The 8,935-nt window shown below is 40.4% G+C and overlaps 1 protein-coding gene across 1 annotated transcript in view; it reads right to left on the reverse strand.

The window, feature by feature from the left end:
• Positions 1–8,935, reverse strand: part of Fsip1 (fibrous sheath interacting protein 1) — a 123,272-nt gene that overhangs the window by 41,869 nt on the left and 72,468 nt on the right. The window lies entirely within an intron of this gene.

The following is an 8,935-nucleotide window of genomic DNA, read 5'->3' on the forward strand; positions in this document are numbered from 1 at the left end:
AGAGAGAGAGAGAGAGAGAGAGAGAGAGAGAGAGAGAGAGAGAGAGAAACATTATTTGGCCATAAAAAGAAATATCATCTAAAAAAATTAGCCTTGAAAACAATACACAAAGTGAAAGACACCAAAAGTAAAGATCACAATTGTATAATTTCATTCATATAAATGTCACAATGACTCAATGCTAATGCTTTCATAAGGATGTGAGCTGTGACAGAAGTCTGAGAATGATGGTAACTGGGTACAGTGTTCCTTTGGAGAGAAATATTCCAGTATTCTAGGAGAAATGAAATAAGCACAACTTTGTGAACATATAAACTATTAGTTTAACTCAAATTATTTAACTTATAGAATAAATTTTTATTTATTTAGAATTTTTAAAATCTGAAAATTAGTCCCATGCAAGATTCTAAAGAAGGGAAACAACCAGCAGTCCTACCCAGCTATGATGCCTATGACCTACCATGACCAGGATGGCACAATAACCCTAAGAGTATAGTAGTGGCACACATATTTTGACAGTAACCAACAGCTCTCTTATTGGACTTAAGATCTGCCCAATAAGAGAAAAATAATGCCCACTATTAGAAACCTAGCCATTTCCTCGGGGCTAGTGAAGACATGGATCTTAAAGGAGAACCTACAACCACCACTTTACTAAAGATGCATAATCCTAACTATGTTCTAAAACTGTGTTCTTATACCCATTGATAAGTATAGTCCTTACCTCTCACCAAGGAAACTTCTCTTTGCAACAAATGGAGGCTATTACAGAAGTCACAGCTGATCACAATGCAAAGCTGTGGAGCCCAGACCCAAAGAACACACCTATAATACAACTTCCCCTAAGTCTAAGGGTTAGGGGTCATTTTGGAAGAGGAGGCAGAAAGATTGCAAACACTAGAGGAACAAGGAGTTTGCTGTGATGTTTCTCCTATAGATATCAGAAGCTACATCTATAGAGTCTTGCCAACATGACTGCCTAAGTGTGAGTTGAACAGGACAGTAGACAAGCTAAAGTGAGCAGGGGAAATCCCAAGAGGCCTCAACCCTACACAAAGGCTACTTAAGAAATGCAGAGAGTAGAATAGTCTTACCCAGAGAAGAGCATCCCAATTGGCTATCCAATACTAAATCGGCAGCCCTAAAACATACCCATAAGTAATATTACATAGACTGGGCAGGTCACATTTATGTACCTATGAAGAGATACATACATGTATATAACAATAATTAATAAAAAAGAAGCTATACATTTGAAAGAGAGTGAGGAGGGAGACATGGGAGGGTTTAAAGTGAGGAAAGGAAAGGTGGAAATGTCATTATATTCTAATCTTGACATGTGTCATGACATGTACATGCATGTACATATGATATATGAGAATGCACATGCACACACACACACATACACACACACACACACACACATACACACACACACTAATTAATCAAGTATCCTTTTTAGCATCCCTACTGAAAAGTTACTAGATACTGGTGTGCCAAATAGTGACTTCAACTACTGACTTCAAGGGTCCCCTTCTCTAGCTATGTTAACAAAGTATTCAGTGCTGAGCAGGTAAGCTCCCACTTACCACCTCTGAGAGCTGAGAGCTGTAGGCACGCAGAGCCAGGGCAGCTGCGGAGACCTACTCGCCTAAGCCGGATTAGATGATGTAAATGTTCCCACTTAAGTCAATCTGCTTCTTTGTACATGTACTATTTGGATCATTTTTCAAGCCAGTACGTAATGATGTGATCGCACTGAGAAAAAAAAATGTGACAGAGATGAAGATTTAAAATATAATTTCAGAGGGATTTGAAGATTTGTTCACTTTAACATCCAGGATAGAGATTTGGGTTTCTCCTTTTTCTAGCTAATGTTGGTGAAAATTCATTTTTCTCAAACTGCTGAGAGTGTGACAGTCTTGTGTCAGAGAACTATGCTTTTGGTTACAGATGTCAAAACTAATTAAGTTTATTACCCCAGTCTATCCTAGTCACACTCTAGGAGATGCGGCTTCCCACCACATACATAAATTTTCCGGTCATGGTTAATAGAGTTCAGCCTAGCTGTGAAGCATTCTTTATTCTCAGATTTCCTGGTATTACTATTAGTGGAGAATATAGGACTATTATTCACCGTCCATTTGGGACCTGCTCTCCCGCATTCCATTAACACCTAATACAGGGTAACTGCTGTAAAGGTATATTCTTAGACAGGCTAGAAGGATTCTTTTAAAAGGTATCAGCTCACTCCCAGAGGATATTATAATGCAGATGGACGAGCCACTGACTAACCAGAAGCAGCTTCGTATCCGGTGTATAGTATTAAACTATGTCCTACTTAATATTTGTTGCTTACTGGTCTCTCTTTCTGGCTGAAGTTGAGGAGGTCAAAGACCAGTAGAGGACAGTACGTGAAGATCATGATGACTCAAAGGTGTTCAAGCAAACTTGTTTAGACAAGGTAAATTATTTTTCAGTAGTTTAAGTATTAGTAGTTAGGCAGATTCTAGATAGTGGATGCCTAGAATAAATCTAATTAAGCCTTCAAATTAAAAAGATAGTTTATAATAAGTCAGAAGCCTTAAAGTTCAGTTCTAATATAAAAAGCTGATAACTGAGCAATATCCAAGAGAATTCTTTAAAAGAGGGGTTGTTATTAGGGTTTTTATTAGGTTGTTATTAGGGTTTTGGTATCCACCCAAAATGGATGGGGAAAGGTTTCAGCAGAAAAGATGAGTGATGGACATTCTCGGCCACATACTCTGTAATTCTTCCTCAAGCGACATTGTCCATGAGGAAGATCAGGGCAAACACATTAGTGGACAGTAAGGTCACTCTAGCTTGCCACACCAAGCAGTGCTGGCAGCTCATACACTCTTTATGTCGTGGGGGAGATTGTCTTCCTATCCAGCACTACAGAGTGAGGTTGAGAAGAATCCATTGCATCACTGGAAAGGATACAGTAAATACTTGATATTAATAACTTTTCAAGTTTTCTTAAGATAGTGGCCAAAAGTCTCCAAAGGATAGATACCTGGGCTTTTAACATCCTTCCTACGGTCTTATGCAGTAGTCTGAGGACCTGAACTCTCTCACCTAGTAAGGAAGGAAGCTCGTGGAGACAGATAGAATACAGCGGATAGTAACAGAGCCTCACACTCAACAGTGCTGCCTGTCACCTTGTCATCAACTGTGAACCTGTCTCTGATGGTGAAATGGTGGAACCTGTTTAAAGCATTAGAGGGCTGTTAAAAGAAATACAGAGAGCAGGAGAGAAGAACAGCTCTCAAATGACAGGGCGGGCAAGCATGGGAGGTCTTCACATTAAACAGCACTGGCCAAAACCAATGCTTTTCCCATGTTACCAAAATCACAATAGTCTTTCAGAAGTCTGAAAGCTCAGCAATAACCATTTCAGCTGCTACAATTTAGTCCAGTTTTAAAAGTTGGATAATGGATCAATATGTCATTTTAAAATGAGGGTAAGGTATGTTTTTAATGCCCACATGCCAAAAGTCTGTACTTTAAATTAATTGGAAGAGATTGGATTTGATTTTGGCTAACAAATGGGCACACTTTCAAGAATTTTTAAACCAACACTCAAGTTCAATCACGTCCCTAAAAATAAGTGAGTAATCCATTCATTTATCAAAGTTATTTGTTGTAACTAACCAAACAATCTCAGTCCTGTAGAATTTCACTAAAACCAAGAAATTTGCAGCAAGGTAGCTGAACACTGGTAGAGAAAAAAATCACCTAACGAAGTAACTTTATTCAAGATTCATGAATAACACTACATGCTTCCCCGTATTCCTCGATATTTCTAATTGTACATTTCCATCTCAGACAATTATGAAGTCCTGCTCTCCCGATCCCCAACAGAAAGACTGACCCAGCTTCAGCCAATGGCCTTAGGCTTTCCCAAAGTATGAACCTTCAGGTGTGTGGAATGATCTCCGCTTCCCTCACTGCACCATGACTGCTGGAAGAGCAACTGCGGCTTCTCCTCTAGAGCATAAGCTCCATGGAAGTGGGGGTGTCTCCTTCCCATGTGCTTATGTCTCTTAGCCTCTGCTTCATTATCACTCATACCCTCTTACTCAGAGCACCTTTATCCAAGCACGCATGCTAATGTCACAGCACGCACATGGGCAGCTAGCAGAAGTCCATCCTCACCCTCCATTATGTGGGCCCCAGGTATCAAATTCAAGTCTGTATGCTTGGCAACAGTTGCTTTTTCTCGTTGGGCTATCTCACTGCCCCATGGGAAGAAGAACATTTTTATGTATAATCTCCCCCCCACACCCTCACATTCTCCAATTCTATGTTATAAAACAAGAAATGAAAAGGCTGGCTGTGGCAGAAATTTCCCTGCCCAATCTATTTAAATATTAGTGCAGCAGGAGGCCTGTGATTAGACAGGGAAAATGGAGATGGAGCTAAGAGTGGGAGAGAGAGAGGGGTGGGGGAGAGGAGAGAGAAGGGAGAGTGAAAATGGAAGCAGATGTAAACCAGCATGGCTTTAACCAGCTTTAGGTAGATATAAAACCAAAAGGTTAGGATAAATGGGATAATTGTCTAATCTGTGTTGGCATCTTATCATTATCAATTGGCCTTGAAATTATTGTGTGGGTATCTTGGGATTTGAATATTGGATGATATATGAATCTGACTGGTTAACTATAAGCATTAAGAGTTTTGATTCACCGGGTGGTTACTGTGTATTGTGATATCTAGTCCTGAGGTTGACAGCAGGCAGAGGCAGTGACCACACCAATGTTTCAGGGGCCCCGGACCGGCAGGACTGAGACCAGCCAGTGTTGAGCTTAGTGCTGGAACACAGAGGCAGAGCCAGGAGCCAGCCAGCAGCTGTCTCTTTTAATACCTCCCACCACAGCTGGCTTGTTTACTAAATACTAACTCAGTGTCTGAGTGAAATCAGTAAGAGAGTCTTCCATTTCTCAGATGATGCAGAAGTCCAAACTACTCTGAGAATTCTTATCCACCTCAGCCTCTACTTTTTTCCCATAGTAACTATGGAAGATGACAAAATACTCACTAATAACAAAAAACTCATTTTCTTTACCTGAAAAAGTCCTCTCTCTGGACATTAAGCAGACAATATCGCTTAATTTGCTGAACAGATGGTCTATGTCAACAATGAAGAAGCTAGAACCAGACCCCTTTAGAGTTATTTACCCAAGGTCACCAACACCAAAATATAGCTTCATTTCCCTCCAACCCACATGCTTAGATTTCAACATTCTCATTATTATGAAGATAGTTGACAATTTCATTTGTGAAGTAATAAAAGCAGTGTGAGAAATCTTTTCTCCTTGGTAGGAGTTGGGACGATAGGATGGAGTCTTGTTAGATATCTTAGTCACTGTTCTATTGCAGTGAAGAGGCACCATGTCCAAGATAATTCTTATTTTAAAAAAAAAGCGTAAGTGGAGACTAGCTTACAGTTTTAGAGGTTTAGTCCATTATCATCATGGCAGGGAGAATGGCAGCACACAGGCAAGTCCTAGAGCAGTAACTGACGGCTACATCCTGACTGGTAGGCAGAGGGGGTATGAGAGACTGACTCTGGGCTGGGCATGAGCTTTAGAAACCTCAAAGCCCATCCCTAGTGACATACTTTCTCCAACAAGGCCATGCCTTCTAATCCTTCTAATCCTTTCATATAGCACCACCCATTCAAATATATGAGCCTACAGGCCATTCAACCACATTAGGATTGTCCAAGGCTTACCACAAATCTCTGTGGTATAGCTGTCTTCTCAGTACAGCCTTCTAAGTACCAGAAACTACAGGCTTGTAGCACCATACCAGGCAAGAGTAAATCTTCAATTAGTTATCATACTAAATAAAATGTGGAACAAAGAATGTATTGATAACAATAAAAATGGCCAGGTATTTCTTCTGGATGGATTGTACCACTCAGAGCCAAACAAAAGTAGTGAAGAAAGTACAATGGCTGCTCTTTTCTCTGTGGTATCTTACAAGATAATGAGTATACAAGAAAAATAGAGAATTTCCTTTTTATTTTTTTAAAGGATTCTTATATTTCACAAAAAGAAATTACATTCACAACATAGTAGACAAAGACCTAGAAGAACCTCACATACTTATTAACTCCAGTAAACTTAGGAACTAAATAAAATACCAGAAATTTGGATGTGGTTATTGATGATGGGGATAAAACAGCAAACAAGAGACCATACTTACTGATCTGTGGACCTGTGCATCCAGCCCCTCTCAAAGTAAAAATGGCCAATCTAAGAAGAATGACAACAGGCTGGACCTCCAGTTTCTAGTCCAGGTCACACATATAGAAGGGAACCGTGAAAAGCTGTAAAGACTAATGTTAAAAAAGAAGTTGCAATTCACAAAAATTAGTTTTAGTATTAAAAGTAAATAAATAAAGTGATTACTATGCTGGTTCCCTTGTTATTTGCATGGATAATTTTTAACTACTTTTCAGTCCATTGGCTGAGGCATTTATTACAAAAACTCCTGGGACAAAACCTGTAAGTATACTAAACTACTTACTGTTTTCATTTGTTCCCAGTAAATATATTCATGGGAAATACCTATAAAATAAATGCTTGCAAAACAAAACATAAAGATGACTAATTAAATCATATGTTCAAAGTGAATGACACACAGGTTTTCAAACTTTTTCAACTATGTATATAGCAACCTTCCCAATTTCAGTTGCTGAGTCCTGTTTTTTAAAGCAGTTTCAACTTCAGAGCCAGGCACCTCCACTTTAGAGAATGCCTGGAGCATGAAGTCTGACACTGGGGCTAAGAGAAAGTAAGTGCTTCCTGCCTCACAGCAAGATGCAAATTCCTTTTTCTAAGCAGAATTCCAGACATTCCATGAGTTCTTTATGAAAATGCGAGATGTCCATTCTAAAGTAAGAACTCAGAGCAGCACAAAACAGGCAAGAAATGCGTGCTCATTATGTGGAGATTTGCATCTGATCAGAGAGTCTGTCAGAGACACAGTCCACCCCCATTTGCACCCACCCTGACTCACCCTCCCCTCTGCCTGAAGCCTAAGGAGTTCTTTTCAGAGAACTCCATTCAGGTAACACTGGATCCTTGACTTCATTACTGAAAGGAATTTCAGGGCATGTCAGTAGGAAGCAAAGTTGGAATTTACTGAAACAGATTTTTTTTTCTAACCATAGGTTTTAAGCACAAGGGTTAATAAAATAGAAAGAAAGCACTCAGGAAAAGAACAAGACACCCAAGAGTGTATGGGCTTCTCCAAGGAGAGTCCTACTCACTGGTCTTTTCCCATAGCCATATGTATGATTTTCCATGATTCTGAAGTTGCTATCTCTAAAGGGTTACTAAGGAATTTGAATGGGGTCATGAAATATTTCCTGAGATGCACTGAACAATATTACAGTAGATAACGTAAAACCTTCCACCATAAGAGTTACATGAGAAGTTAAGATATTTTCCATGTATAGTGGCTGGTTTTGTGTGTCAACTTGACACAAGCTGGAGTTATCACAAAGGAGCCTTCCCTAAGGAAATGCCTCTATGAGATCCAGCAGTAAGGCATTATCTCAATTAGTAATAAAAGGTGGGAGAGCCCATTGTTGGTGATGCCATCCCTGGGATGGTGGTCCTGGGTTCTGTAAGAAAGCAAACTGAGCAAGCCAGGAGAAGCAAGACAGTAAGCAGCACCCTCCATGGCCTCTGCATCAGCTCCTGCCTTCAGGTTCCTACCCTGTGTGAGTTTCAGTCCTGACTTCCTAAGCTGAATAAACCCTTCCCTCCCCAGCTTGTTTCTTGGCCATGATGTTTTGTGCAGGAATCAACTCTAAGACACAATGTAAACAAAATTTGTTAGACGTCAGCAGGCAGCTTAGAACACTAAACAACACCAAACCAAACGGTTCGGGGACGGGGCGGTATTCAGGAGATAGGGCAAAGGTGGGGGAAGAGAAAGAGAAGAACATGGCAGAGGAAGAGAAAGGGGAGAGAGGAGAAGTGGAGGCCGTCCATGACCATGTGGAGAGAGGGGGAAGGGAAAGGAGAGGGGTGAGGGGACAGAGAGAAGCTAGAAGCAAGAAAGCAAAAGAGCAAGGGGGGGGCAAGCAGCCCCTTTTAGAGTGGGCCAGGCCTACCTGGCTGTTGCCAGGTAACTGTGGAGGTGGAGTTTAGACAGAATACTAACAAAATTAACAGTGTTGTTTGTGAGATTATCAGAAAATGGAAGGAGAAGGATATATACTTGGGCTTTGAATATGGTTCATTGCTATTTTAATATTCCTATTAGAAAATAGTTCTGTATAGAGAGAGCATCATCTCAGTGGGCCTTCGGGGTTAACGTGTTGGGACAGTTGGTTTCAGCTGCTGAGAGGCCTTGACCAGACTTCATGAGATGCCCCATTCCTTCCCATGCCATCTGCAATTCCCGGCTTCTATTCCACCTCACGTTCCAATCCCTGGTTTCAGCTTAAGCCTCTCCTGACTCTTTCTTCCTCTCACCCATGCTCAAAACTAAAGAGACGTGTTTATGGCTCCAAACAAAACCAAAACAACAACAAAAACTGACAAAAGGCTTAACGAGAAATTATGACAAAGGGTTTGGTGCCTCCTCATCTTAGTGTTATCCTCCCCCCCAAATAATTTCTACTCTGATTGATTAGGAATATTTCAATGTTATCATTTCTCATAATATAATGACTTAAGAAAACAGTTTAAGTCAATCAGAATTGCTATGATTTATTTTTAATAAGACATGAGAGTATACACAAATTTGCAAATGAAATATCATGGAGAGTTAGTTGAGGTGGGTATCCCCTCTGAATGTGGGAGGCATTGTTCCATGGATCTTGGGATCTCAAACTACAGAGAGAGAGAGAGAGAGAGAGAGAGAGAGAGAGAGAGAGAGAGAGAGAGAG

The sequence above is a fragment of the Grammomys surdaster genome, unplaced genomic scaffold (assembly GCF_004785775.1).
Source record: "Grammomys surdaster isolate TR1022 unplaced genomic scaffold, NIH_TR_1.0 170, whole genome shotgun sequence".
Classification (NCBI taxonomy): domain Eukaryota; kingdom Metazoa; phylum Chordata; class Mammalia; order Rodentia; family Muridae; genus Grammomys; species Grammomys surdaster.